Here is an 18,393-nt window from a genome sequence, read left to right on the forward strand (position 1 = left end):
TGTGGTTCTTGGAGTTGGCCCCCCCCTGCTTTAGCACAGAGACGCCTGTGTCTGCAGCCCCATGATCATAACCTCAGATGATGAGGCTAGAATTTTCATTTCTTTCACACGACATTTTTTTTTTTTACAGTTATACACTTTAGGTCACTTTTTTGTGGTTGACATGAAGCTAAATCACAAAAGCAATTTAAAATCACTTAAGCACATCATGAAAGATGCAATCGGGGAAAAGGCTTGAATAATGGTTAGCCTAAAGCACCACAGAAAAAGAGTGAGGAGACTTTCATTCAAGGCCTCTCTTGGCATGCAAGCTCTTAGAAATTTGAAGCTTTTTTTGTGTGTGGTATTTATTTTATAGCACTGAGGGATTGGTTTACTAAGATTTTTCTCCCATTCTATATGTATGGGGAAAAGCTTAGTAAATCATACCCTAAGAAACAAAGAATAAAGCAGTCTATATTCAGTAGTCTATACCCTGATGTCACTTGTGTACTTTGCACACTAAGGAACATCTTGTCGTTACTGGAAAGTTGTAATTTACAAGTTTTACTGTACTAGTTTTATGGCCCAGTGGCAAAGAAGAGGAGCTGCAGATGCTGGAAGCGGCAGCTCTGGCAGGGTTTCCCAGGTCCCACCAGCTGTCTCCATGGAGAGCACTCACATCCTCCCGGTTCTTTTGGTCCGTAACCTTGGGGTCATCTTCGATGCCTCTCTCTCCTTCCCGATGCACATTTCGAAACTGCAAAAGTGTGTTGGTTCTTCCTTTTCAACATTGCTAAAATACGTCTCTTCCTTTCTGAGCAAACTACCAAAATGCTCATTCACTCTCTTATTACCTCCCGCTTAAAGGTCTGCAACTTGCTCTTTGCGGGCCGCCCACTGAACCATCTTTCTCCACTGCAATCTATTCAAAATTCTGCAGTGTGACTTATCTATCTGCAAAGTCGCTATGACCACATAACCTCTTGTCTCAAGTTGCTAGACTGACTCCCCCTCCGCTTCTGCATCAAGTTCAAGCTTCTCGTGCTCACCTACAAATGCATTCACTCTGCAGCTGCTCATTGCTCTTCTCTTCTCTCTCCCTGCACCCTTCCTCATGAACTGTATTCATTAGGCTAGTTGCTCTTAACTGGACCCTTCTCCTCCACTGCCAACTCCCAACTACACACTCTCCACCTTGTGCTCTGTAATAGACTTGCTAGTCAGTGCACCAGGTTCCCTCTCTAGCTGTATTCCAATCCATTTTTAAAACTCACCTTTTTTGAAACTTCTTTTAAATCCTAAGTACTTTTCTACAGTAAGTACACTTCTCACAGACTCTTACTTGTCATGACTCTTACTTGTCTTAACTCTTACTTGTCTTGACTAGCCTCAAAACCCAAGTGGTAATTGTCATTCTTTCTCCCTCTGCTAAACATAAAAATGTGAGAGCAGAAAAAGACCATACCGCCCGCCTCATCTGTCTGTCCATGCTAACTGCCCATCTCTACAGTCCCCACATTCCCTGAGAGATCCCCTGGGCTTGTCTCATGCTTTCTTGAATTCTGATACTGTTCTTGGTCTCCACCACCTCCAGTGGGAGGCTGTTCCAAGCATCCACCACTCTTTCTGTACAGAAAGATTTCCTTATATTATTCCCGAGACCACCCTCTTTCACCCTCATCCTATGACTCTCTCATTAGACAGCCTTTTTCCATTGAAAGTGACCCATCTCCTGTGCATTGATACCTTGGAGGTATTTAGTTTTCTCTTTATTGAAATGTACCATTATTATACAAGAAAAACCACTCTTGCACAGAAGCACTGCAGTTAACCAAAACTGCATTAAAGGAGCACACTTATTAAAAAATTACAATGGTTAAGTGTAATACAGATCCAGTCATTGTTTTAAACTCAGAGGAAATAATGCTAAAGGAGCATAAGGCTAGATAGAGCAAGACACGGAATAAATCAAATTGCATCACAATCAAGCTGCATCTGAAATCGTAGATAATGACTTGTCACAGGGAAACAGAGAAAGGTGTTGAGGTTCAAAAAATATATATCTCACCCCTGATAATTTTATAAGGCATTTGCATGGATATTTTAAATAAAAAGAAGAACCAATCTGCAAGACCTTCATTGATAACTCTTTTTATCAATAAGGAAAAATCTATGTTATCCAATATACTTCAGTTCTATTTAAATGTCTCTGTCAGATCTCTCCGATCCCATCTTTCCTCTAGAGCAGGGCTTCCCAAACCTGTCCTGGGGACTCCCACGGCCAGTCAGGTTTTCAGGATACCCAAATGAATATGCATGAGATACATTTGCATATACCGAGACTCCATTATTGCAAATGTATCTCATGCATATTCATTGTGGGTATCCTGAAAACCTGGCTGGCAGTGGGGTCCCCAGGACAGGTTTGGGAAGCCCTGCTCTAGGGTATGAATATTGAGAACTTTTAGGTGTTGTTTCTACCAGAGTATATGTTCCTCTTTTTTTATATGGGGTTTGTTAACCGTTTTCCTACGTTTTTACGATTGCTCTGCCTTCTATATGGTGGATTTTTGTGCAGGAAGGGGTTTTTTTTCTTCTTTTGGCCTTTTTATACCTTGTTTCTATTTGCTGACATGATTCCATTGTTTAACAATAATGTATTCTTAGGAATTGTATATTAAATTTATAAATTTTACATTGAAAAAAAAAAAGCAATTTCAAAATCAATGGTTCAATAGGGCAAATATTATCAATTGTCATGCATATTTCTTAAATACTGCACAGTTCACAGCAGCTAAGGCTTTTTTTTTAAAAGTTATCCCTCACATCTAAATGGGTCTGGAAAAAGCAACCCCCAAAAAAAGGCATTTAAAAAAGGAATGGGCCCTTTTCAGCATTTTATTTAGCAGTCACTGGAGAAACAGTGCTATGAAGATCAGAATCATCCCAGTGATGTTCTATAGTAGTGTTTCTCAAGCACTGGGCCTTGCACTGCCAGCAATCCCCGGTGGCATTTCTGCCAGTCCTTGGAGAGACACCATGACTGCAGGAGGATGAGGAGGATGCAGCCAGCAGAGATTGTTCCGAAACCTTCCCTCCCCCCATCCCGCCCTGCCCTGTGGACCTTTATTTTTCCAGTTAGGACCAGTCCCTGCGGGAGCACCTGCAGCTGAATGCTACGGAGCCAGCATGGGCCAGCGGTCTCGCACCAGCTCATTAACATTCAGCTCTGGTTGCTTCCCTCGGGGGGGGGGGGGGGGGGGATATTCCCCAGAGCAAGGGTATAAATTGCAGGGGGAAGGGAGAGACAGGGAGGGATTTCTTATCTTCTTTTTTTTTTTAATGACCAACTCCTGGCTGGCTGGGGGGGGGGGGGGGGGGAGGGAAAGATAGAGGAAGGGATTCTTTTTCCATGGCCTGGAGGGAGAGGGAGATCTTTTTTAGAGAGAGAGGCTTTTGAAATAAAAGCAACTTGAGAAAAATCAATTTTCTTAAAATGACACAGACTGGGGGGCTGACCCATGAGATTAAAGACCATCTAGGAAAGGGAAAGTATATCCATCCCCCTACCCCACCAACACCACCGGTCTGTGCGATTGTAAGGAAGGTAGCTAACCGGTCTCTGGCATACAAAAGGTTAAGAGACTCTGCTTTAAAGGAGCGCTGTTGTACATGCCTCTGTTAAGAGGGTTACTGAAAGGGTTAACTCCATGGCCCCAGCCGATAGCAGGGCAATGCAGCTGACTTATATCTGCTCCTCCTCTGGAATGGCACCAGCAGGGCTCTGGCATCGTCAGGGAGGCAGGCGATGACCTCCAGCTATGTGGAGAGGGGGAAGAAAATCCGCCAACACCGCGGCAACTCCTGTAGCCAGAAGATCTCGACACAGGGATGGTAACTTTCAAACCGGCGCGCAGGTGCACTTTGGCGCACGTATGCCGGCGCATGCCCAGATACGCGGCCATTTTCTGACGTGCGTGCACATATGCACGCACGCTATAAAATAGACTGGCCGCGTGCACATGTGCGCACGGTTTTAAGGGTGCGCACGCAGGCACGCAAATCAGGTTTCTACCGCGTTAAGTCAGGGTATTTTAAAATTGGCGTGCATTCACGCCATGACCAGTTTCACCAGCTCGTCCATCAGACTGCCCAGTGTTGATCCAGGTCCTCCAACCCCCCTCCCTGATTTAATAGCCTGCACTCCCCCCAGTTACCCCAGAACCTTTAAACCCCTCCAAAATGGCTGGGGTCTTTTTTTTTGTTTGTCTGTTTTTTACATTTACGCCTCCTCCATAGCAGAAGTAAAGCTGCGCGGCAGAGGACCTGGGGGCACGCTGGGGCGAGTAAGTATTTCCCTACACACCTCTCGGCCCGGCCCCGAAATGCCCACGACCCACCCAGACCATACCCACCTCACGCCCCTTTCTGAAATCAAGCGAGATGCGCGCGCAGCCTGGCGGCTTTTAAAATTCGGTCCAATTGATGTGCGCGCCCCGGACTTTCCTGTTGGAGACCACGTCCCCCTCCAAGCCTCAGTCAGCAGGAGAATGCGTGAGCACCAGATGTGCCATCTAGGGGGGCGGGTTTAAAAGTGGAAGGAAATCAAGGGGGGCTGTGGTTTGGGGGAGGAGGAAGGGGAGGTGCGTGCTACTGTAAATTAACTCTTACTTTAGTGAAATGTGATTTAGGAAAACATGTTTTATTTTTAGGTTTGCTTTTCTAAGAAAATATAGTCCTCTTTTTTTATATTTGATTATTTCCTACTCATCATTGATTCCCAAATTACTCTGATTGGGGCACCTGGCCTTCTGATCTCATTGTAGGGATCTTCTACCTGCAATAAGTTTAACAGTCCAGTTCCACAACTGCAAGCTACTCTTGCCCTGGGGCATATTAGTAACGCCATTACGTGCATCCGGGGGGGAAATTAAAGCACTCGCTTGGACCTTCTGCCCCGACCCTTAGGGTACACTGTGTGCCATTACAGAACGCATCACTTCTCCTGACTGACTCTTTAAGGAATGCATTCACAAGTGTTAAAATAAGTAAACCATTTCATTTTTTTTTTTTTTTTTTTTGCCAAAGGCTGTGAGAATAAGTTGTCAGCTGAAACGCCAGGGTATCTATCTAATTAGGCGCAGATATATCCTGCACCTGAAATGGTGCTAAATATTTATAATGCTAATTTTGACTATTTTGTAGACTAGTCTAAACAGGAAGGCACATGGGGGCATGGTGTCATGAAACAGATGGCAATCTAGAAAGGGAGTGGGCAGGAAGCAAAGTCCCAACTGTGGGGAAAAGTTGCACGGTAGTAAAATGAATCAAGAATGATCCCCGAGGTGTACCGACATCTTCTGACTTCTAAGTGTAGCTCTGTCCCGCCGGCTAACAGGGCTCAAGGGCTCACTGGGGAGTGCTAGGCCACACTCTGATCCATGCTCCTGAGATCTTAGTCTTTCAGGGTCCTTAGGCTTTCTGTGGAGGCCTTCTGCACGCTGCAGGAGTCAGCTGTCTTTGAAAGATAAATCCTTTTGCTGAATACTTGACGGAAGATGAAATGTCACAAAGGGTCCACTTTAGAATAGTGCACGTCAATACAGAAAGCAAAGCTCCAGAAGAAAATCACAGACCCAGACACTGGTAAATCTGCAGGGCCTAGCATTAGACATTCTTCAGGAGGGCCCCTCCCTGGGAACGTCCCGGAATGCCACCTGCAAACAGGATGCAGATTCCTTCCCAGTAGGTGCTAGAAACTTCAGAAAACTCCTGTGTTGATGCTTTCCTTCAAGCAGCAGCTCTGGGGGACCTTCTCCCTGCAAGGCGATCTTCCCTCTGACTCCCCCACAAGGAAAATCCTCTTTTTCCAGAACACTGACGTTTATCCACACATCGGGCGGGCAGTTTTATAAAAGCCCATTCCTGTGCATAAAACGGTATTTTGCATGTGGAAATACATTTGAAAATTATCCCCTTAACCTATAGTAAATTTTTACGCCAAGCTAAACTTTCCTATTTTCTCTTCATAGTGCATCTAATTTCGGCAATACCATGCGGATACTCTAAGCTCTGTCTTGCATGTGGCTGCTGCATGGGTGTGTGTAGAGGGATTAAAATCAGGAGCAGTTTAAGAGGATATTTCATCACAGAAAAGTGGTGGATGTATAGATTAGCAGGTGCTGGAGACAAAACCAGCACTGGACTTAAACAAAGAAAGTATGAGACAAGTACACGCTGTTCCTTAGCAGTGGAGGAGCAAAGATAAAACCTGAGAATAACGAGGCTCTGCACCTCTGCAGTATAGGAAAAATAGAAGGATCTTATTGTCCTTATCTGCCTAATATACTAAAACAGTATTCAAGTGCCTTGAACAAAGTAGAGCAAGGTCTGCTTTACTTGTTTGGCAATGCAAAGATATTGCCTATGCCTATGGCGCCAAGATCTAGGATCAGAGCAGGGGTTCTCAACCTAGGGTCCACCAGAAGGGGTGCACAAAGTTCAGCTGGGGAGAAAAGGTTTGGGCTGCTGCTACCTGTGATTAGTGAATGCTGCTGCCACAGGCCCGAAGATTGAGAGTTGGGTCTATTGCTGCAGACCAGGAGAAGAAGTGACCGAGAGGGGCCATTTGCACCCATTAGGAGCCTCAGACTGCTCTGCCATATGCCCAGTGGAGGCGGGGAAGAAAGGGATTGATTGCACCCTTCAAGAGCCATAAACTACACTGCTGCACCATGGGGATGTGGGGGAAGAGAGGGGCCGATTGCGGCTGTCAAAAACTTCAGCAGCCACTGCTGCACACTGAGGAAGGCAGGAGACAAGCAGGGTGATCACAATGGTGAGAAGCATTTCCTGCTATTGTCATGTTCTCTGCCACTGGCCTGAGAGAGAGAGAGAAGAGGCAAGCTGCACTAAGAAAGGGAGTAGAATGACTCAGAGGAAAAAAGGAGGAGATGGGGAAGGAATGAGAGACAAAACAGGAAGAAAAGGCAGATAATGAGGGAGACAGGAATCGATGATTGACCTGGGTAAGGGGAGTGAAAGTAGATGACAGCATATCAGGGAAGAGAAGGAGAGGACCCCCAGGCATCATGCCGGACAGAGGCAGAGAGAGAGAGGAAGGGATAGAGAACTACCACAATCCTGGGGGAAGATGGGAAAGATGACCTGATCACCAGGGAAGATGAGACATAGCCAGTAGAGATATGAATCGTGTGATCGATCGTCTTAACGATCAATTTCGGCTGGGGGGGGAGGGAATCGGATCGTCACGGTTTTGTTTTTGTAAATATCGTGTAAATCGTAAATCGGGGGAGGGCGGGAAAACCGGCACACTAAAACATCCCTAAAACCCACCCCGACCCTTTAAAATAAATCCCCCAGCCTCCCGAACCCCCCCAAAATGCCTTAAATTACCTGGGGTCCAGAGCGGGGGTCCCGGTGTGATCTTTTACTCTCGGGCCTGCGGTGCGTTGTAGAAATGGCGCCGGCGCTACCTTTGCCCTGTCATATGACAGGTCAAAGGTAGCGCTGGCGCCATTTTGTTTTTTGTCCCCCGATGTCAGGAGCGTAGGAGATCGCTCCCGGACCTCTGCTGGACCCCCAGGGACTTTTGGCCAGCTTGGGGGGGCCTCCTGACCCCCACAAGACTTGCCAAAAGTCCAGCGGGGGTCCGGGAGCGACCTCCTGCACTCGAATCGTTTTGCCGTACGGCCGGCACCATTTTGCGCAAAATGCCGCCGGCCATACGGCAACACGATTCGACTGCAGGAGGTCATTCCCGGACCCCCGCTGGACCCCCAGGGACTTTTGGCCAGCTTGGGGGGGCCTCCTGACCCCCACAAGACTTGCCAAAAGTCCAGCGGGTGTCCGGAACAACCTCCTGCAGTCGAATCGTGTTGCCGTACGGCCGGCGCCATTTTGCGCAAAATGGCACCGGCGGTGCGGTGCGGTGCGTTGTAGAAATGGTGCCGGCGCCATTTCTACAACGCACCGCAGGCCCAAGAGTAAAAGATCACACTGGGACCCCCGCTCTGGACCCCAGGTAATTTAAGGCATTTTGGGGGGGGTTCGGGAGGGTGGGGGATTTATTTTAAAGGGTCGGGGTGGGTTTTAGGGTTGTTTTAGTGTGCCGGTTTTTCCGCCCTCCCCCTTCCCCTCCCCCTTCCCCCGATTTACGATTTTTGACGATAAATCGCGGGAATGCCTATTGTATCGCGCTTCTAACGATTTTTGACGATTTAAAATATATTGGACGATATTTTAAATCGTCAAAAAACGATTCACATCCCTAATAGCCAGGTGTGGATAAAACCCAAAAGTTATTTAGGGGGACGCACAGACAGATATGGAGATCTCATAAACCTTCTCTTTGAAAAGCAGGCTAACTTGCTTTGCTGCTTCTAAAATCTAAATTATTTAATGACTACCATTTTCTCTCTGTGTTTGTAAGAATCATAAAAGAAAATAATAAAGTATAAAAGAAATGCAGGCTAAAAGGAGGTCAGTTTTCAGGGATGGTAATTTTCAAATCTTTTTATCTGTTTATCTGTGTAAGAAGGCCCTTTGAAATGTGTTTCTGCTGGGCACTGAGACAGTGAACAGCATGCAGATTTTTACCTGCGAGGAAAACGGAGCAGGGCTAGCTTGGAGGAAGAAAAATACATGCAGGGATTTAATTTTCAAATCCTCGTGCATGCTTCAATTCAGGTGCGAAGTACACAGCTACAAAAGAGTTGGCTTTCCCCCGTATGCTTGAATTTTCAAAAGGAAACTCGTGGGCAGTGTCCCTTTGAAATTTAGATTGCAGGTCTGCAGGTGCCGTGCAGGTTTTCTGCCAGGTCGCACTGAGCAGCCAACCTGGAACCTTTTTGAACTCGCATCCTTTACGCCATTGCAGCTGGAATGGGAGGTGGAGGCCACTGCTGGCCTCCGCCTTCAGTTATGGGGGCGATTTTTAAAATGCTCTGGGTGCCCCCCCCTATGTATTCAGTTTAGTTCAGTAAGCATCGCTAAATATATTAAGTTTTATAAATTTATAAATTATTCTGGAGCGCATATCTTTATTTCTTTTGTAATGGGGCAGGAAAAAATTAAAGAAAGATGTGTGGAGGGTCCATGAAAATTTGAGGCTAAAAAGCAGTCTGCGTTCTCTAAAAGGTTAGGAACCCCTGATCTAGAACCTGATATTCAAGAGGGCTCAGCGCTGGAATTTAGATGTCTATATGCAGCTGATTATAGGTACTTACATGGAAGAAGCTTAGGTGCCTATAACCAATGCTTCTAAACTTAGGAACCTAGTGCTGGATATCAGTGGCGTGCTGGCCGACCAAGCCCATCTGGCAATCTTCCTCCCCACCCCACCCCCACTGGAACAGATTAAAAACGTGGTCCAGCCCCACTCCCTTCTTTCCAAAGTGCAAGTCTGGGGAGACAGGGAGAGGGGGGCATAATGATAAGCACCCCTCCTGCAATTCCCCTCTCCCCCACCATTGATAAATTAAACACTTTTCTGCATCGAGAACCCTCCTAATGCCCCCTGTTACCAAGATGGTCAAAGGCCACCTCCAGCCCCCAATATCTACTCCTCACTCCCCGAAATAGCCACCAAATAACCCAAGCCCTAGCAGCGAGGAAGATTCTGTCTTCACTCCTCACAGCTTCATGTCCGTCATTGCTCTTTCAATGAACGTCATTCTCAGAGCAACAATAGATAGGAAGCTGCGAGGACTGAAGACTGCCTCCTCCTTGCGTCTTGGGTTAGATAGGTCGGGAAACCAGAGGAGAATTTTGGCCATCTTGATGGAAAGAGGCATTGGAGGAGGCTGGGGCAGAAATTGTTTTAATTGTCAGTGGCAGGGGGAGGCAATCAATTTTTTTTTATTTTTTTTTTACAGTTTCCTGCAAGGGAGGGGGGATTATGGTGGGAAGGGCAGCTGCCGCCTGCCTCTTCCCCAGACTTGTACATTAGATAGGAAGGGGTAGGATTTGCTGCAATTTTTTTTTATCTTCTCCAGAGAGAGAAAGGGGAAGATCTGGATAGCCAAATTTAGGGCTGTTCTGGTAGCACCTTTTTTGGTCACCCAAGTTAGCCAGTTAGTGCTGAAAACTGAACTTCTTTCCCTCGGTCTGACCTACCCCTGGCCATGCCCGTTTTAAAGTGCCTGACTTTAGAAATTCAGGGCAGAAATTCAATTTTACAGATGCAGACACTCTTAAAGTTAGGGACCTAGCTATATCTTTTGAAATCAGCTTGCTAAGGTGTAGATTTAGGCAAACCAATAGATTGCAAATATTAAAAATTAAAAACTCTTGCCCCTAAAGAATCCTGATTCTTGTAGCTTTTCTTTGTCTATAGTGAGAAAAAAAAAGAATTACAAGCATCAAATATAAGAAACCCATAGTACGTCTTTTAGCAAAAGGTCCCACTATCAACTCTACTTAGGCCCTCGCATGTGCTTCAGCTTGACCTTGCAGGATTAAGAAACCTGAAAAGACAGTTTGTGGGAGAGTTCTTCCTCTGATGTCCTTTCTCAACCGAGATTAAAGTTCTGTATTTATAGCCTCTCTCAAATAGAGAATTTAGCAAGCAACGAGGTCACTAAAATTGGTGACCTCCTATTCATCCCTATAGAGATAACTCAATAAATGCTTTTAACTGATCTTTAAGGGGGAAAGCTAATGAAACTTATGCATGAAATTAACATTTCACAGATTTTCAATTATTCTAAATGATCTTGTTAAAAGCTATTAACAAACCACTTTTAGCTGAGGGCCTGTGTGCCACCTGTTTAGACTCTGAGGCACCCTAGCTCTAGTAAAGCAATAGCATCCGTGAAAAATGAACTGCTTCAAATTGACTTTAAGCTTCAGAGTAGTTAAAGTATGGTGCAATAATTGTGTATGATACTCCCTTTCTTTAACAATTAAGGCTGTGTTGATCTGATAATGTGTGGGAAACAACAGGCAGGGTTATGCTCAGGTGGCTTGCCCTAATGAAGAGTGATAACTGAGCAGGCAACATTCTTGGGGAGGGGAGGTGGTTGTAGACACTCAGGTCTATCTCCCATTTCCTGTTCAACCTCCCCACCTCCTCCTATCATGGTCAATGCCTCATGGAGATCAGTCATGTATGCTGAGATGGGAGGTTAGCTGGCTTCAACAGCTGGAGAATTCTCAGATTGCCAACAAATATTTGAAAATGTGTCCCTTCTTCTAGCCCTTTCTTGATCTTTACATTTATCAAACATATCAGAGACAGAAAATGAGAACATTATATTAAAAAAAACAAACAAACTAGGCATTTCAGAAGAAATCTCAATATTTTAATTGCAAGACAATCAATAATATGGAAGAGAAGAATTTCAACCTACAGCCATTGTTGGCTACAAGTTGAAATGCTTTCCAAGGTTATACCGTACTAAATTTTGACTCTGTACACCCTTAGAATGAAAATGTATTTTAAGTTATTTTCTCCACAAATGTGATCTTTGCTTCTGGTTGTGGTACCCCAGTTGGCTTATAACCCTTCTCCTGCGCTCCTCTCTCCCCCTCCTGAGGTGCTTACTAACTAGTCATAGGATAGCATATTGGACTTAAGGGTAAGATACCTTGAAGGTCTAAGGGAATTTTAATGGGTATTCAATCAGATGGTAGTGGACCATGGGTGAAAGTTCTCAAAGGCAAGGGTGACCAAATCTCTCTGGGAGCTCTGAATGAGGATAAGCAACTCCCTAGAATAATTGCAGACAGTGTGGTTCCAAAATAGGTCTGACTTTTTTTTTTTACATAGAATATTATTCACACAAGTTGCTACACTGGCCAGGAACAATTGAGCACAGTTTTACAGAAAGCTGTGCAGAGCTTTTGGGTTTAAATTTCTCACAGCTCCAATAAGTAAAGTTCAGGTTTTGATTCATTCTGCATTCCAGCCCATTGTCTCATAACATAGCTTAAACATTTCAAAGTGTTCTTCTTCTTCCAGCCTTTATGAGGTTACAGATCTCACAAATCCCTCTCCTTCTAGGGCATATTATTTTCTTGGCTTCCCTTGGAGCTTTGGGATCATGGTTCTGACTTCAGTTAGAAAAATTTGTAAATATCTTACTCCGACTTCATATAAACTACTCAGAGAAAAATCCACACATTTAAAGCATATCACTTCTCCCCAGCTTTCCTAAGGAATTGATATTGCTTGTTTTCTAATGAGTGGGTGCCTCCCTCTCACAGAGTACAACCCAGTGAATCCTTTTGACTCCAGTCCAGTGTTACTAGAAAATAGATCCTCCATTTTACTCACATTGCAAAGCTTCAATTCTGTTTTACTGGGGTAAGTATATTCTACTGCTGGGTTTCATATTCTTCCTACAAGCTAATTTCACCAGGAGTTGGGTGTTTTTTTCTCTTTACCAGAATTCCCATAACACTGTCTCTCAGCTCCTGAAACATGCTTCTCAGCAAAGTACCTCCTTCAGACCTCTCAGTACACAACTTCATTCAGAAAACCCATTAAAATGTTCAAACTGTGATACAACCCTTATTCAAAGAATCTATTTAATTGTTCCCACTGTGATGCAACTCTCAAACAAAGAGAAACAATTCAAATTGTCCAACTGTGATGCAACCCACAGAAAGAGAGAGTAAAAAAACAAAACTAAGGGAGGATAACCATCAAACAACTCTGTGTGGCACCATATATGAGTGTATATGGCCCCACAGAGCTCTACTACTGTATTTTATAACCTGTAATTTATAAAATAAGCATATGTCTACCTCCAATGTATATGCTTCTGTTTGGTTACATGCAAATGCCTGTAATACATTGAAAGCACGTACTTTTCCTACCTATTTATAAACATATAAGCATTTATTTTACACATGAAAAAAATATAACTTGCTCATGTAAAACCCTGATTTACATGCACATGTAATTAAAATCACCAATTTGCAGATACTTCCACCAGTTCACCCAATTTTTCTCTAAGCAAACAAGACACTCCTGGTTCTTCACCCAAACTTCCCACCCAACCAATAGCAACAACAGATAAGTCTGATCTCAATTGTGTGAGATAATTATCAGGTATAAACTTGCATAAATACGTTGCCAAATGTACTTACATAAGGCTCTAATAAAATAGCAACTTACATGTGTATCTCTTAGCCCACCCCAAAACACCCTTAGACCATATAAATGTGCCCGCAAAACCATAATTGCATGCGTATTTTTGATGTTTATAAAATAGCATGTATGAAAGTACAAGTTACTTAAGCACATAACGCCTTTGAAAATTTACCCCTGAAACTCCAGATCAATGCGATGTACATGACCATATACAAACTGAACAAATGCTGTAAAGGCACCCTTTCACCCATGAGTAGATAATGATGAATCACAAATACTCAACAAAAGCACATCCCAAAGACCAAGCACCTAAATCATGCTTCAGACAATCTTGCACTATCCAACCTTCATTTAACCCAATCAGCATGATCATGGTACAAAAGTCAACATGCCAACCCTGACCCACTGCAGTACTCACTGACACCCATCACCCAATAAAGTTGGCTAATATATGTGCATACTTCCATGCAATACTTTTTGGAGACCCATACTTCACCCATACCCTCCACTACTTGCTGTAGAACCCCACCTAAAAACTGCAGACAAAAAAGAAGTCAGATGTAATTTCCCCAACTTGCGTAGCAAGTGTAAAAGTATACACACATTTTGATGACATATATACATACTCTGTTTATAAAATATATAAATGTGTGTGTACTTCCAAACCACATCCTAAAACACATGTACTTTTATAAAATAGGTATAGAAAAAAATGTTGTGACAGTGTAGGCTGCCAGGGGTGTGCCCCCTATACCAGAGTGGCTGGTACCTTGCAAGGTGAGGTACATGGGTTCCAACTGAAAGAGCGGCAGGGTGTCTTCTGCCTGCAATGGCCACCTTCCCCTCAAGTTAAGTCCTCAGATGCTGACAGTTGGCAGACTTAGGTAGTAAGCCCTAAACCAAGATTTAACAGGAATACAGTGAGAAGTACAAGAGAACACTGGACACAGGAAGATCAGGTGAGATGAATCAGTAGATCTGGAGAAGTGAGAAATACAATGGAGTCAATGCACTGAGATGAACTCTGGAAGCAGGACTCCAACGAAAGGGCTGAAGAATGAGAACCAAACTCTGGCAACCTGCTGACTGAAAGCCTGGAAATGATAATGTCCAAACAGGAAACAATGGTCACCAGCAGGAAGTATGGGCCAAGGAGTTGGGACAACTGACTAGAAAATACTAAAAGCCCCACAGAGACTGTCAGAAGGTAAGAATTGCCTGTTGGGACCTCACAAATGTCTTTCTTTCATGCTTCACAGTTTGAAAAATGACAAAATTGTAGGGTGGCAAGAGTATTGTTAGATTAAAGCATGGGTAGTTTAAAGAATCACAAATGTTTTCTAATTTATACCTTGAATTCAGAGATTGCTAATAAATCCATAAATAAATGACTTATAAAATTAAGTAATTGTTTAAAATAAAATGATAAATTATAACAGGCTAGTATATTCATCAGTGACTTCTCCATCTCGCTTTTTATTCAAGTACAAACTGCAGTAGTTTTCAGGAACTTAGGTTTCTCACCATACTGAAGTCTGTTCAAACATCATAATACAGAGCTAAAGAAACGTGTGTTCAGAAACAATGTTTGGAACCTTAGAATGTCTTTTAAAGTTCTAGAGCAGAATACACAAGGTACAGTTGGGTTGTTTGGACAATACTGCTATCCCAGCAAACGGCCATCTGTGTGCAGTGCATCCTTGCATGAAAATGGAGTTACTGCAAAGTTGAAAACACTCCCTCAAGAGCCAGTAACCAATACCAAAATTGGATTTGGGAACTCTAAGTACAGGAATATTTGTGCTGTCAGTAAGAGTTATTTGTCTACAAAACTCTTCACTTGTCTGCTTTCTCTACCATGCTTCCCTCTTAATTCATTTTCAGCCTTTAATGTACTGTTGTTTAGCTTCCTCTCCCATTAGGCCCTGTAATGTGCTCCTATTGCCTTCAGCTTGACTGCACTTAATAGCCAGCGTAAATAGAACTTAGTGTAGCATGCACTAACATCTCTATCCATTGTCCGGAGATTAAATACATGCCACAAATGGTTTACGCATCATCAGCCTCGAGCCCCGGTTTCATAGCTCCCAACCAAAAGAGGATATTAAATTAATTTGAAGGTTGCTTTAGCAAAGCCTAACAAAAAAAAAACATGGAGGGTCATTATGTATATAATATCCATCAATCAAAATGAGGGGAGGAAAATGATAATAGCAGGTCATTAACGCAGGACAGGTGCATGCATATATAGTGCTATATTTGGCCCCAGTCAAAGCTTAATGGGATTAACTTATGAGGAATGTATAGCATGCACAATATTTGTGTAGGAAAACGTAGCAGGGTAGCAACAGTACTGAGAAGGGACCCATCAACCCCCTTCAAGCCTTTTGTGTTTAACACTTTTTTTTTTTTTAACTAAGAGCCTTTCCGGATAAAAGATAGGATGAGGGAGGGAACATGCTGTGCAGGAATGTTGAACAGAGACGTGCAGGATTCATAGTTTTCAGGAACATTAAAACAATCCTGTAAGCACTTAGCAGAACTCAGTTGTTTTTCGAGTGCTCCTCCTCATTCACACAGGCTTCCAAAGAGCTTTTCACAGCACCCAAACACATTTGGTAAAGTTACTTTTAGGTCATGCTGTGACAAATGGTATCCGTACACACTAGCTCTCTTGAGCAGCCTGGGCACGCCTTTATTGGTTATGGTCTTGTTACTGTCATGATAAACCTGGCATCAGTTCGCACAGGCTTGACGAAGGGAATACGAAACTCTCGACAGCTAGTGAAAAATATTATGTCCAATATAAGGGAATCGCTTGCAGCCCTTTACTTCTATGTATCTAAGTGGCCTGATGTGGAAGTCACATTACCTTATTCAGTGCTAGATCAGAAAAACGTTCATCCATAACCCTTGCACTTGCAGCGCTGAACAACAAAATCATGTTTTCAGTGTAAGGGATCATAGCCAGTAATGTATAACAGAACCAGTGACACAAAGGTGAGGAACAACGCCGTGCCCCTGAGCCAATTCATCAAGCCATTTTGTGTCTGGGGATAGGGGAGAGAAGGCTGATAAAAATCCAGCCAATACAGCAGGTTAAAAAAAAGAGGTGGAGGGGGGAGGAGGGGAGATTTTTCACAGCATTAAATATTTCATTCACACTGACCACACTGTTCAAACTTGGCTGCTCCTACAGAATAATCTGCACATATTATGTAAAAATTAATGTAATGGCAAAATCAGATGATAACACTGACCTTATTATGTGGGACAAGCAGGAATTGTGTATGTGCTGTTCAGCAGGCTTCTCAAAAATAACAAGTCATTTGAATATTTTTTTTTTAATTTACACCACTTATAGGTCAGGCAGTGAACATAAAAGAAATACCATTGAACTATTACACAATCTGCTACCTCCATTTAACACCTCAGTGAATTAGGACATTTTAGTTCTGGGTTGGGCAATCCTTTTCCAACCTAGATCTGCAAATATTTGACTTGCCTTCATTTGGCTAATAGGTGTCAGCGCCGGCCACATTCCATTCTGAATAAATCTTGATTTTAAAAAATGCAATCATTCACAAATTCAAAATCTGGGTAAATATGCAAATCTTCTTCATACAACTGAATTTGAATTCAGAGTATTTAAACATAAGAACATAAGAAATTGCCATACTGGGTCAGATCAAAGGTCCATCAAGCCCAGCATCCTGTTTCCAACAGTGGCCAATCCAGGTAGCAAGTACATGGCAAGTACCCAAAGAGTAAATAAATCTCAAGCTACTAATGCTGGTAATTAGCTGCTATTTCCTAAGTCTTCTTGGTTAATAACAGTCTATATATTTCTCCTCCAGGAATTTGTCCAAAACTTTTTAAAAATCCAGCTATGCTTCCTGCCTTAACCACATCCTCTGGCAATAAATTCCAGAGCCTAGTTGTGCACTGTGTGAAAAATAATTTTCTCCTATTTGTTTTAAATGTGCTATTTGCTAACTTCATGGGGGTACCTCCTATTCCTTATATTATCTGAAAGAGTAAATTACCAATCCATGTTTACCCATTCTAGTCTTCTCATGATTTTATAGACCTCTATCATAGCCTTCCTCAGTGGTCTCTTCAACAAGCTGAACAGCCCCTAACCTCTAGAGCCTTTCCTCATAGGGGAGCCGTTCCATCTCCTTTATCATTTTGTTCGCCCTTCTCTGTAACATTTTCTAGTGCCACTATATCTTTTTTGAGATGCGGCAACCAGAATTGCACACAGTACTCAAGGTGTAGTCTTGCCATACAGCAATTCAGAAGTATTATGCCATTCTCTGTTTTATTCACCATTCCTTTCCAGATAATTCCTGTTTGCTCTTTCAATCACCACTGCACACTGAGCCGAGGATTTCAATGTATTGTTCACTAAGACACAGGCCGATTCAGTAAAGTCCGCAGGAGAGCGGACGAACGCCCGCCCTCCCGATGCGCGCACCGGCCCCTCACCGGTGCGCGCGATGCAGTATTCAAATTAGGTGGCGTGGTAGAAACGGGGAAAAGGTGGCGCTAGGGACACTAGCGCATCCCTAGCGCCTCCTTTTTGACAGGAGCGGCAGCTGTCAGCGGGTTTGACAGTTGACGCTCAATTTTGCCGGCGTCGGTTCTCGAGCCCACTGACAGCCACGGGCTCGGAAAGCGGACACCGGCAAAATTGAGCGTCTGGTTTTCGGCCCGACAGCCGCGGGCCGAATTCAAATTTTTTTTTTTTTACTTTTTTTACTCTTCGGGACCTCCGACTTAATATCCCTATGATATTAATATCCCTATGATATTAAGTCGGAGGATGCACAGAAAAGCAGTTTTTACTGCTTTTCTGTGCACTTTCCTGGTGCCGGACAAAATTAGCGCTGACCTTTGGGTCGGTGCTAATTTCTGAAAGTAAAATGTGCGGCTTGGCTGCACATTTTACTTTCTGTATCCCGCGTGCATATCTAATAGAGCCATCAATATGCATTTGCATGTAGAGGGCGCTATTAGGTGCCGCGGGTTGGACGCGCGTTTTCCTCCCCTTACTGAATAAGGGGTAAGGGAAAATGCGTATCCAATAGCAGGCTAACAGTGCGCGCCGTCGGAGCGCACTGTACTGTATCGGCCTGACAATTTGTTTCAGGTGCCTTTTGATGATGCAGTTTGTAGCTGATAGAAAGTGCAATTTACTTTAGTTTAGTTTTTTTATATTATGTAATTTTATACGTTTGTGTATAATGTTTTAATGTATTGTAACTCACTTAGCACAATCGATTTGG

The 18,393-nt window shown here is 43.5% G+C and overlaps 1 long non-coding RNA gene across 1 annotated transcript in view; it reads right to left on the reverse strand.

The window, feature by feature from the left end:
- LOC115096574 overlaps nucleotides 1-16,420 on the reverse strand; it is a 37,036-nt gene extending 20,616 nt beyond the window's left edge. The window contains exon 1 of the long non-coding RNA XR_003858108.1: nucleotides 16,363-16,420. This is a non-coding gene — a long non-coding RNA (uncharacterized LOC115096574). The remainder of the gene's footprint in view (nucleotides 1-16,362) is intronic.
- Nucleotides 16,421-18,393: the final 1,973 nt, after the last annotated feature.

Source organism: Rhinatrema bivittatum, chromosome 8 (assembly GCF_901001135.1).
Source record: "Rhinatrema bivittatum chromosome 8, aRhiBiv1.1, whole genome shotgun sequence".
Classification (NCBI taxonomy): Eukaryota; Metazoa; Chordata; class Amphibia; order Gymnophiona; family Rhinatrematidae; genus Rhinatrema; species Rhinatrema bivittatum.